Here is a 13,603-nt window from a genome sequence, read left to right as displayed (position 1 = left end):
TACACGGTCCCGGTAACTGATAATGATCCACGTTCTAATTAAGCTATTGACGCCTGTCCGCAAAGCTTCAAGAGTATCTCGTCACGTCGGGTAGTTAGATGCAAGCTCTGAACCGTGGGATGATGATCGCACAGCGATGTGTGTATAATAATAATTGCGAAAGGTGAGGTTGAGGGTAACGCCTGTCCGTAGGTAAGAACGAACAAGCGTCGTTTTTGGGGACCGGAGAAGATGGAAAATTTTTTTGAACGGGACCGGAGGGAGGGTTTTAAGAGGATTCCCGCGAAATAACTACAGACATGCTTTCGAAAACAGCAATTCGTTCCGTCGAATTCCGAGACGGAGAGATCTCCTCGCCTCGAATTGAATTATTCCGTTTCGGATTAGCTTTGTATCATATATGTACACGTACGTTTGCGTGCACAGGTATGTATAAACAAACACCCTTCACTCTCGTTACGAAGTATTTAATAACCGGTGAGTTCCGCGATCGCGATGCGTGCGGATTTGCGTTTCGGAATCGTGTAACGAATTTTCAGCAATAGCGAAACCGCGTTCAATTTCTATTTCTCGTTCGGTTGTGCCGGGATTTAAATGGGATTGTTAACGTTCGGAGGGTGAAATATATTATACGTGTATTGTTGCGTCGGTGGGTGAACCAAGTCGTCACCTTTTCGGCTCGGCTTTGACCATCCGATTGGAAGCTCGAAATTAAAACCCAATTGGAAATACCTACGCGTTGATGAAATAATCGCTATTCAGCTCTGACGATGATTTTTGATTCATTAATCGAATCGTCCCCACAAGGTTCAGGGATGTATCGGACAGTCCGTTGGGAAAAAAAGAAAAATCCGTTTTAAATATCTTCACCAATTCCATTTGTCAGTGATTAAACCGAGCGAATTCGAACAACGCGAGCTGTAATAGTCAACGACGATTCGAGAAAAATTTTCACAATCGAATTATATTATGATACAGTCGCAACGTGGAAATTTAATTATTGACAAACATCCGTTGTAGCTACTCTTCCAAAAAAAATTTATTTCCATTTAATCTGCGTACAACTACTTTTACATTTTTCTCCAGGCGATTTCGATCTATGCTGAACAAAATCAGCCCGAAGACACTGGAATCGAATAAAAATCACCAATGTTTGATAATTTTAAAGATTCTAATCACGAAACCTTACCAAAGATTCCTGATACTTTAAGAATTTTCTCACTCGGATTCATTTTTGTTAGACGCCAGGAATACCGTTTCGCCATTGTTCGCGGTTTGCATCGGCTGAGATACCATTCTATTTTCTCCGTCCTAACCTTCGACTCGGACCAAAAACTCCAGGGTTGTTAGTTGTAAAAACATATCGCCCGAAATTGTAATTAAGCTTGCAGACGATGAAATTTCGAACTCGATTTGAAATTCTCCGCAATAGGTATTTCAAGTTTGTTGATTCGACACAAAGTATACTGAAAAATTCAGCGCCAATTGAAGGACGATTAAATAATCCTGCCCGAAGTTGGAGAGAGCTGAGTTTCCAAACTACCGACGATCGCCGGTTGAGCGATAATTTTTCCGACAAAGAACGAAGGACGGGGGAAGCGGCGATGTTAGCGGGCGGCAAAAAAGCAGCTAGAAAAAGTGGCTCATCAGCTAATCCTGCAGGGTTCCACGGAACGGGACGGAAAATATTCCTCCTCCGCGGTGCGCGCAATCTCGAGGTTGAAAGATCGGATGGTAGGTAAACTGGGCATGGTGTAGTGGTGGTAAACGTCGGGCGTGAACACGATTCCGCAGATTGATCGAAACCTGAGCTGCTAAGGGTAGGCAGAGGCGGCATGGGCTCGACTAGCTGGAGCCTGACTCACGCCATCCAATTATTAACGGTGCATGGAGTTTAATCAATCGAAACCGGTGTGTCGATGTTGGTACGTACCTACGTGCCGGGGGCCCTCGATTATCTCGGAAACGCGCCTACGTATGCATGCCCGTTAATGTAACGACGCGGGGCAAAAACCGGGGAGAGCTTTTTCGGTTGCCCCGCGATCCTCTCCTTCTTCCGCTCTATTTTATCAGTTCCGAGTGTTGGCCGGTCCGCAGGTGCGACGCAGGGGTTGCAGGGTAATCTGACGGGCGATGAACCGGGGTGGCCACACATATTTTCGACTTTTCCAGACTTTCGTCAGGATCTCAGACCTAATTTTCCCTTGCATCTTCCCAATCCTGGTGAGCTGCTGAAACCTAAATCTAACTCTATATTCGGTTTCAAATTCAACTCGAATTCAAGTAAAATATGACGTACAAAAATGTCAGTTTAAGGCAATTTGTTTTCTCAGTTGCGTTGCCTCGGAGAATCGTTTCTAATTCCCACGACAGAAAATTGATATTTTCCAGTTTTTTTTTTTTCAATTACCAAATAAAACCACCTGACAATTCCAGGTTTTCCATGACCCTCTTTCAATTTCCCTGACATTTCCAGGTTGTCCGGATTTTCCAGGTGTGCGACCACCCCGTTCTATCCCTGCCACGTGAACGGTCTCGAGGCGACCTCAACCGGCGCCGACCTTGTTCCTCAAAATTTAATGCTCTACTCAATTTTTTAACGCCGGTACAACCTGAGCCCGATGCTCTATTACCGTATAGCCGGGAAATGTCTCCGGGCGATAACGGCTCTGCAAGCTGCCGCTGCTGCATCGCGCGCTTACGTTCAGGGTGGGAATTATTAAACGCGAAGCTTTCGGATTCTCGACATGTCTACCACGGGATTCCTCGTGACGCTCCGGATCCCGCCCCGTCGTTCTTTCCAACTTTCTTCTTTCTCCGGCTCTCTTACACCGTTCCGGGCTGCAGCCTACTCTCGTTTTCACATTTGTATCACCGCGTTTCACTTCCCCGTAACACGCCGCATAATTGGCACTTGAATAATCCTGAACGCAATAAAACGCGATCAAATAAATCGTAAACTCGGTTTCACAGCCCCGTTTATTCTGCCTGCGAAAAAATAAATCACAGATAGTCCCAAACCCTGGCAACGTTAGCAGGAAAAAAAAAAAAAACAAATAATTTCCATTTCCATATCAGGGGCAGAAAACTAACGACGAATAAAATCAGCGACATAATTTACGGTGCTTCGTTGTTTGTCGATGTGGGCAAATGAAAAACTGAATCCAAACAACAAGCGTACATCGTATTGAACGACGTCGTTATAATCAGGTCGAAATAAGACATCGAGTACTGCAGTTAAATATGGATAAAACGGTCACGTGTCACGTCGAGGCTGATTCGGATATCCTGTGAAATCAGCTTGGCAAGTTGACAGAAATTTTTCAATCGCGAAACCAATTCTAAAAATGCGCGCTGAATGTACCGAATTTAATTCTCGTTTACATACGTACACATGTCCGTGTATGCATGAAACACATGTATAATATACGTGTTTAAGAATCGATCAGTCGAACGTAAAAAGCAAGGAAATAAACGCGGCCGGGAGAGAGGGAGAGGGGCGGAGGGGGGGACGAAAAAAAAATCGCTCTTTCTCGCCCATCTGGTAAATAATTTCGAGGTCGTCGAGGCCTGTCGGTTTTAACGACATCTTTAAACGCAGGCAACAGTCCGTGGGTTGTGTGCCGAAGAGGTCCCTCACACTCGCATACGAAAATGTTAATTCACACACATCGTAGGCGGGGTGCATAGGTGTGGGGCTATCATCGTAACGCGGGACTGGGAGCCATTCGAAAGGTGTAAGCGTGTATAGAAAGGACATGCGAGGAGGGGGGAGAGGGTGGCAGTAAATCAAAGAGGAAGTATGATTGACGGTAGTTGATACGACAAATTGATGCTCGTAATGGTATTGGATCGGAGGCATGGCCTATCTCGCTGCTTATCGGTTCGATCGCGTCGTCGGGAGTATCCGTCCTCCACAGGGTGGCGATGAGCTTACACTTGTGTCTTTCGCCCTTTAATCCGTTGTCAACGTCTCCTCGAATGTTAAACGGACATTTTTCATTTTCACCAAATTAGCGTATCAAGAAGCACTCCCCTCCTCTCCCTCACCCCCTCTCCCATCCTCCCTTCCCCGCGATCCAGAGATTAAAGATTCAATCACTCACACCGAGAGACACGGTTTCGTTATCAGGTTTGGTCAAACCACGATCGAGGGAACACCGCTTAATCCTGGACGGATTGTAGTGAGCTTGCAGCCTGCACGGGACGTCGATTCGTCAAAGCTTCTTAAATGTTTGGAAAGTACCGTATAACACGAACAACGATCCGCCCGTGATTAATTGGCATCGACGAATTGAAATATCAGTAGAAGAAGAAGAAGAAGAAGAAGAAGAAGAAGAAGAAGAAGAAGAAAAAGAGAAAACGAAGAAGAAGAAGAAGGTGGACTGTGCAGGGGACAGGGTGCAAAAACAGTCGGGGATAAAAAACCGAGCTTTTAATTCCGCATCCGTGATATTAGTGTGCGACGGAAGAGGTGATAAATGAAAATAGAGGACACGACGGTGAAGCAGGATAATAACGAGGTGCTCCACAAGTACGAATCTACTCGATGTTTACGCGCTGACTAACCTAGATACTCGACAACCATCGGGGATATGTAAAATTTTAACACTTGGTTGGTTTTACGGGAGTATTGTAACGCGGTGCGAACTGTTTCGAGGTCTGCACGAGCTTCCTGGTATCCCGCGCAAACGGGGCGCAGGTAGTTTCGCCGAGGAGAAGTCGTCCCGTGCGAGAGAGCGGGTGCAGGGAAGGCGGGTCGCGGCTGGCTGGATATCAGGGCGACTCGATATCCGTCGTCGAAGGAAGAGAGGACGAGCAGGACGAGGAGGGAATGGCCAAGAGAGGAGAGGAGATGAGAGGAAAGGCAAGGAAGAGAAAAGGAACGGAGGCGACGAGCTTACCTGGTGAGGCTGTGGCGGTTCTAGGCGATGACGTGCGTCCGGTGTGGCGGGGCTGGCATGGCCTCTCCACGGTCAGCGATGCAGTCAGACGACGGAGTCTTGTCCTACCTCCAAGGGGTCGGCTCCAGGACTGCTGCTGATCCGAGTTCCACAGCCACTCACACCGACTACCTGGCTCCTGGCACACTATTGATTTCGTCCCAGACGGCCGCCCGACCCACGCAGACGCCCAGCGTCGGCGCGTCGCTTTAGCAACGTGACGTCATGCCGAAGAGGGATGAAATCTCCGTCCTCTCCCTCGCTTCCCTCCTCTTCCTCCTCCCGTAAGCCCGAAACGCCGCGTTCTTCGCCCGACGAAGGTTCTGCTCGTATGGTCCGCCTCCCGTAGGTTCGTTCGCGTCTCCTCTTCGTCCTTACACGCCTGCACCTACGGGGATGCTGTAGGTTGCGGAAGCCTCTCCGCCCGTCGCCACCACGAGGCCTGCTTAACCTCGCCTTCTCAATTACCCGTCCTTCACCCAGAAATTATATGGATATACACAAGCCGCCAAGCGCAGCCCTTTCTCCACCCCAAAATCGGCCTCACTTACTCGAGAGTTGGAGAAAATGTATTTACAGAATCACCAAAGTCTGGATGCCTGATGCGCGTTTGCCTCGTCGAATGTAATCTCGTTTCGGCATTTATCGGGTTATTGACTTCTTTCTTACGGGAGGACGAGTGGTCTCTTAACGCGAGGTCTAGGACAAACGTATCAATCGTCATCGCCGATCGATTACGGTCAAATAATAACCAAATTACTGTTTATTGCGACGAAAAAAAAAAAAAAATAAAAAAAAAAATCGATCAGTTTTCCCAAGTTTCCTACCATCGTTTTTCGTTCGATAAAAAAACAGCCTGACCATGCTTTAAAAAGTTTGGAACTATTCGACTGAAACGGTACGGTAGTTCAAACCAGACCAGTAAGGAAAAATCTTGAAGCTTACGAAATATTGTAGTTGGATTATTTCGATATTTCTGACTATTATCAATTGGCGATGATCTTGTGATAAAAAAAAAGACAAGGCAATCATCGGTACCTATCTTATCATCGAGCCGGTGAGCCTTCGTTACACGGAGCATCAACCTTTTTTTTTATCTCGCTATGAGATCGACTGCTTCGAAGTAAGATTGCAGCCCCCATTCATCAAAGTTAACACGTGTCCGTCCCCTCGGATTAATTTGTTCAATCTTACGTTGCGCGAAGTGAAGAAAATTCTGAAAAATGTTGTAAGCCGAAAAACAAACCGCGAAAAGAACGTGGAACGCGATAGAGAGAAAAATTATCATTTCTCGCGCAATCGTGAAGCAAAAGCCTTAAATTATCTAAAATTACTATCAAAAGTGCAATCTGAAAAAAATCGATAAATGCAAAAATAATTCGCGCTTAATCGCCGAACCTTTTTTTTTTTTTTTTTCATAACTTATAATCCTGAAACGATTTCACTGCCCGAGTTGAAAAAACAGCGAGAAATATTACTTGGGTAAAATGCCTTGTGAAATGGATTTACGATCGTTTCTCACAGCCGTGCAGCCCGCGCTTTCAAAATCAGATATTTCTTATAATTCTTCTCTAATACTGCAGCAGCAAGCGCGGATGAAACATTGGATGGGTATAATATAATAAATTTCAGGTTCATTTGATCGAAGCAAATCTTTGTTCGTTTGAAATTAGCTCCGACCCTACTTAGCCGCCGTCGGGGATGAAATTGCATATCTATACGGACTTCGCCGCGACTGAGAGAACAGCGAGAGATATTCAAAAGGATCTTTGTTCGTCGAATTTATTTGCGTCAGGTAAACTCCCGGCTGTGTGTCACTGGCGAAACTTCGTTACATCTATAATGAGACGACCTGATCCCAGCGTTCACCTTATATTTCGTGATATTTCACGAATCGTACGCCGGGGTGAATTCATTCGATTATACGAAGAAGACGCTCCCCGATCGATCGGCGGATCGCAGATAAGGGGTGAAAATCGCCACCGGCGAATCCAGACCGCGCCATTCCATTTCGAATTTGAATAATACACTAGATGCGAAACCGTTTTTTGGGACAGCGGACGAGCAGCCTTCGAGTAGCATTCGCTGTTTACGAGGTGTGCCGAAGCCTCGGGAAGGACATTCTTCGAATGGCAGGATACACCCGACACACATCCTCGTGTATCGACGGATCCGAGGGTCTCAGGTGTAGAGGTGCCAGGTTTGAACAGGCCCGAAGCTTCGGCGCACTGACAGATGTCAACAAACGTGTTTAAATCGAGGGCGCATGGAGATTTTATGTTGATACTTTCCTTCCTTCCTTCCTTTCGCCCCTTCTCTCTCTCTCTCTCGCACACAAACACACACACGCGCACTGTTCAGTAAATAGGCGTTTGCAATTTTTTTCATCCCCCCCTCGCATCGTTTGCGAAACTTCGAAACGTGTCCGAGTTATCGAAAATCGGCCAATCCCAAATCATCCGAGGGATGGATCACATTAGCCGCTCAGAGGTGATAGAAGAACGTTCGCGGGATAAAATGAGACGAAAAATTGTTCGATTACAAAGTTTGAAGAACAGAGGAGATCGAAAAATAGGAACTCTTACCTTGCAACGCGGTGCCGGTAAAAATTATACGCGAGAATCGAACTTGTATTAGGGTGGTCCGTAAAAAGGTCATTTTTCATTCCCTCCTTTTTTCAGATTTTTATCTCAACTCTAACCTTACGTACCCGCAAGAGGGTGTATTTCCCCATTTCACCCCTTCGGGGGTAAATAAAACGTACCGAACGGATGTCGATATTTGGTAAAGGGAGCTTTCTTTGGTCATTGATTACGAATCTGAATAGAAAATTTGAAAATTCAATATGGTGAACCAAAATCCCAAAAGTAACTTGATCATGTCTCTCTCTCTCTCTCTCTCTCTTTCTCTCTGGTGCAAAAAGCAACGATATTGAATTACACGGTTTCACCCATCTCATGTGTACAGTGTACATATCCTATGTAACACACATGCCGAGGTTCGCGAGACGATTTTCGACGCCTCTTTCATTTTCGTTTGCCGATCGCTGATCGAGAGAAGCGTCAGCGTCTTCGGCCCTATAAAAATCCTTTCAATGGCAAACGGTTTCCGCATCATCACGGTTGCAGTAGGTATACCATAATCGAATGATGAAATTCCGGGTTCATAATGAAAACGATTTTTGTAGATGTAACCAGCAAATCGGGTACGTGTTACTATTCTTTATCACAGCGGTCTGTTAATTATCGATGTAATAACTTGGGTGACTGTTGCGATAAATTGACGTTCGTTGGTGCATCAATGACGCTAAGACGCTATTGACTGAAAAAATTTAGTCACTTATAACCAAACCAGCAGATTTTACGTTCCGATAACGAATAAATATAGTATCGACAGCTGGAATCGCAGGGAATAGTTACCGCTGTCACATTTTCTCGCATAACTTCAAGAATATTGACATAATTATTTTACAACAATACTTATTCCGGTATGATTTTCTACCAACGCACATAATCATAAAAAATGAAATTTCTCCCATTGTACGAAATACTCGGTCTCGCGTTGAGCCGTTATTCACGCTTATCCTCTTTTCTTCTTAATTCTTCCGCGGCTACTGCCATTTCTTATATTTCTCGAGTTTTATTCTCCACGGTTTTGTTTCATTCAAGACGAGTCGGGCAGGTATAGGTTCGAGCTCTCGGACCACGTGCATGTGGGTGTACCCTGCATCCTTTGAAAGCTGGCGTGCTGCGTTACTCCGTTGGGTGATAAAACTGAGTAGGCGAAGAGGTAGACGTGGGTACGTAAAACGTGCGGGATAAGCGAGCAGCTGCTGCCGCTGCTGCAGTCCGGAGGAGATTTCTGCACGCGATCTGAATTTTTTTCATTTACTCTTTTTCCTTCGGGTTTTTCCGCCGTACTCGTACTCGCGATTTCTGCTCCTGTATACGTACGCAACGTTTTTCCTTTCCGTATCTCCGTTTTGTTGCCCACTTCCCCCACCCCCACCCCCCCCCCCCCCCCCCTTCATTCTTTCCCCTCGCGCGGTACGTTTGTCGTAGTACGGTGCTCGAATCGTTTCTCTTTCTCCCTGCGTAATTGGTATCATATGTATGTATTAGGGTGTTTCCGTAAAAAATAATTTACGATTTTCCACCGTGACACCCCCTATAAAATTTCTTCAGGCTAAAGGAAATATTCTGCGAAGAGATGAGCGTTCTACGTCACGTAAAAGATCGCGCTTATTTGATTTTTCACTTTTTTCATCTCGTGAAGAAACACGTTGTAGTATTTTAATTATTATTTCTTTCCTGGCATTGATGTTCGACCCAAAGATGACGATCCGTAACGCAACGATATATAATCCGGGAATCTTGTCCTCCTAAATTAAAAGTTCACATCGAATTATAACTATTTCATGAGATTGAATTAATGGTGAAAAAGTCGCAAGGTCCACTTCGAAAACATCAATTGGAGACTTGATATTACAAGTCTGTTACGGTAAGACAAAAATTTAGCCTCTAATTTTAAAAAAAATGTACAAAATTGAAAAATCAATGAACAAACTTTTTAGGAGGTGCCATGGTGGAAAATCGTACATTTTTTTCCCTTCTGAAACACCCCGGTACGCGTACAGGCGTCTGTATTATTCGAATGTATAAGGGAAATCTGCGAAGCTCGTGTTGGGCAAATTAGTTCATAGGTATAAGGTGAATTTCCATGTTGTATACAGGTGTGTATGTAGATATAACATAGGTATAATACACCAACCTCATACCTAACGTCGAAAACTTTTCTCGTTCAAGTTTCAGAATTCATTTAAATAAACGTATAATTATACGAACTGAAGGTGAATATGTATACCTAATGCATATAGCCGGCGAATTCGCTGCTGAAAGATCCTAATATCGGTATGAAAATTAGTCATGTTAACACAGTTCCAACACAGATATCGATATGGGAACCTGTTGTACCTTGGACCTATTTTTGGCTTCGATTTATTTATAACTCGCGCGATCTAAATGACATTGCTAACTGAAAATAATGCTGTTCCATTACGTCCTAGGCACTTTGCAATCGCGGTGCATTTATTAACGGTTCCAATCTCTGTGTTCTTTTTTTATTTTTTATTTTTTATTAATTATCGCGGCGAAGTATTTATTTATACGTTCAATTGATGGCATTATTTCTTTTTTTTTTTCAACTCATTTATCGCAACGCTAAGAACAAGTTGCGAGAGAAGGAGACGAAATTTGCTTTTGTATCCATTTAGTGCATTACATATATTATTATTAGTAAAAGATCATTTATGCCCGTTGAGCTTGATAAATAAATAAATAAGGATGGTGATATATTATGATACCACATTTAAAATAATAAAAAATGTTGAAACTCTTGAATAGGTTAAATTCGCTAGCGATCGGCCAGTTTAAAAATATAAAAGTGAATAACCTGTTCACTCGTTAAATAAAATACTCACGCCTCGAAAGTATAATTACGTAAACTAACAAAACAACGTACGTCCGTAATTGCGTGAAAAAATGTGTCTTTACAAAAATTGTTTGAAAAGGTAATGATTTTGTATGAAACGGAAAATTTTTCAGCTATATAGATTAAAAGTATAGAAGCTTGACGATTTTTCATTATTTCATTGATAAATTACTTATATCATATATTTCGCCGATAGGTGAATACATTACGTATAAGGCACTCTGCAGGCGGATTTCCATTTTTTATATCCTTGCTTTTATTTTGTTATTTCTTTTTTCTTTTCTCTTTTACATTCCATGGAATATTCGCTGGGTACGTCGGATCAGAACCGAGGTAGCATTTCGCGGTCACAGTTTTACGAAAAATCCGAGAAAGAAGAGGATTATGAAAATGAGATGGAAGGCTGCGATAACAGTGTCGAGACTTGATACGCGATGTAGGTAAACAGATCGCTTGACGCCAAAACAGATGTCTAGACTCGAGACTCTCGTATGGCGCGCGAAATAGAAGATGAGTCAATTTTTAACTGGGAACAAAGGTAGGCCGGGAAAAATAAAAATTTAAATCAACGAAAGATAAAGGAGAACGAAGTAAAGATAATCACATTTTCGCATTGAAATCACATGATCATGTAAACAATGCAGCGCAGATTTTGTTAAATTTCATATAAAAATCATACTTGCTTTTGCAAAAAAAATTTGAATTGAGGTGTATTTTCAAAATCGACGAAGGGCAGTTTTTTGTTTTTGTGTTTGAAGAAACCATAAATCGGACAGTAACGAAAGTGGAACTTTTTTTACCGTTTGTCAAGAATGACGAAATGAAACCGAACACCTTCCAGAGTGCACTCTACGATTCGTTGTTTTGGAAAACTTCGCTAAGAAACTGAAAAGCGTACACTTCTTGACACGTTGTGTAAATTGTGAAAAGTAACGAGATATAAGGTGCATTTTAGAATTGAACTTAAAGATTATTATTTCGGGAAAAACAAGCGTTTCTACCTTCTTCCAGTGAAAAAAAAAAAAAAAAAAAAAACAGATAAAACAAAAGTGAAAAAAGTGAAAAAATCCGATGAAAGGGGAATTTAAGGAATTCTAAAATTAAGGAGGTGATTTAAAGCTAAGGGAGACGATTTTTGGAATTTCATTTGAGGATCCAAACATCCCTGATATCTTTATACGGCACTCACCTCCTTAAATGGAACAACATTTTTCGCGAAAAGGAATTACGTAGACATGAATTTTTATCAGGTTCCTCCCTGTCAGGCTTAGGCGGATTGAAAATCTCTCGGCATTGCTGGGCGAGGATATACTGAATCCCACCCCTGTACCTGAGGTGTAAGACGCGAGGATCGACGTACGTACAATAGTCCAGATCAAAGAATCTGTGCGGAACTACGCGTGGGCCGAATAAAACGCGAACGCGACTATCGTTTGAAAATTCTCCACATTTTTCTCCTGACTCTGTATTCCTCCAGTCTCTACGAGTTTCGAATTTTTTCGAGTTTGAAAAATACGTGACTTTCTCGAAACCTTGTTACACAGATATAAAAAAATTAATAAATAACTGTTTCGATTTTCAAAGACAATTTTGGAAATTTTGGAACTCGGCGAACTTGCAAAGTAAAATTTGAACACGAGGTAGAATAAATGTTGCTTCTTTTTTACTTCGTAATTACCCACACCGAAATAAAAACTGTGAAAGGTGTGCGGTACTTTGAATCGTTTGAAAAACGTTACAAAAAAAAAACGTTCGCGTGCAGAATGCGTGCCAATTTATATACGAGGTTGCACGCGTATGCCGTAATTGCAAAATCATTATTCTACACATGCCCACGTAAACGTAGGTGGGAAAAACAAATTTCGTATACTATAAATATGTTACATATATCTGTGCAGGTTGTAATTGCAGGCTATTTAAATCTTCGACCCATTTGGAATGTTTCTCGTGTAACTTATCAGCGAACAACAACTAAGCGTGTACTTTGAATTAGATCGTACGTAAATCATTTCACAAAAAACGTTCGAGTTCCATTTAAAATTCAACATTGAACCCAATTCTCTGCTAATTCGTATTTGCCTTACGAGTTCTCATAACGCAACGCTAACAATAATACCTTGCGGTTAACATTACACTTTTTTTTTTCTTCTTTTAACCCAGAATCTCGACAGTTTTTTTTTTTTTTTTGTTTTTTTATCATAAAATCTCAAGCAAATTATTCCCAAACGCGTTTGTTAATGGTAATTTTTCTGAATTAAAATGAACAATCCGTGTACGATGAAAGGAAACTTTTTTACTAGATGTTGCAAAAAATATGTTAAATCGCGATTGCGTGTAACTGGGTGTGAGCGACGATGTGACGAAACATTTAAATACACGAGTACATTGTACAATCGTCGGAAATTGCTGAGCAGGTGTTTCGAGTAATCGAATCGCAAGCTCAATACTTTTTGCGTGAAAAACTCAGCCTAGACTTCGCCGCGATACTTTGAAGCTCTTTCAGTGCTCACCGAGGGCGAGGAATGTTCGAAAAACTTCCCCATACGTATGCGAAAGTGTCTCCTGAGTAAAGTGCATGCCCGCAAGTCTCAGATTCGTCTAGACTCTAGAAGACGCAAGATTACACGCGGTGAACATGAAAGTGGAAACGTCGAAGTATTTAATATTACGTACGGACTATGCCAATTGTCAAATTAACGTAGATGTGTTTTATAGAGGCATAATAATTTTCACGAATCTTGCAAATTCCTTTTCAACAAATTTCTATTCACCTTTTATACTTCATTCGTTGCTGCTACTTCTGGATTTTACAACTCTTGATTACTCGTCAAAATTTTAATTATCTTTATAATTTGAAACTTCTCGGTATACTTTTATTTGCACACTTATACCTGAATTTCAAGGTAAATCAAAGTTTTTTTCAAATCGTTCTTGAAATACTTCGCGTAAGGTTTTACTGTATATCGATTGTGAATGAAAAGAATTTTAACTGCAATAATAAATTCAAAAATAAAACCTTCAACTTCACGATTAACAAAATTCAAGCTCTGAAATTTTGAATATTAATACATTTTCATCGAGTTATAAACATAAAGTTTGAATAATGATTAGATACTAGATGTATTGTTTCAAGGATACCTGCACATTACTCGTATATTGGTACAAGGTCT

At 42.2% G+C, this 13,603-nt stretch overlaps 1 protein-coding gene across 4 annotated transcripts in view; it reads right to left on the bottom strand.

The window, feature by feature from the left end:
• Positions 1-5,063, bottom strand: part of LOC124175171 (glutamate-gated chloride channel) — a 97,074-nt gene extending 92,011 nt beyond the window's left edge. For all 4 annotated transcript variants that reach the window (XM_046555149.1, XM_046555148.1, XM_046555150.1 and 1 more), the window contains exon 1: positions 4,905-5,063. The gene's annotated coding sequence lies outside the window, so the exon portion shown is untranslated. The remainder of the gene's footprint in view (positions 1-4,904) is intronic.
• Between the last annotated feature and the right edge of the window lie 8,540 nt (positions 5,064-13,603).

The sequence above is a fragment of the Neodiprion fabricii genome, chromosome 2 (genome assembly GCF_021155785.1).
Source record: "Neodiprion fabricii isolate iyNeoFabr1 chromosome 2, iyNeoFabr1.1, whole genome shotgun sequence".
Taxonomy (NCBI): Eukaryota; Metazoa; Arthropoda; class Insecta; order Hymenoptera; family Diprionidae; genus Neodiprion; species Neodiprion fabricii.
The sequence above is the reverse complement of the archived record's forward strand: the minus strand, read 5'-3'. Positions and strand labels throughout refer to the sequence as shown.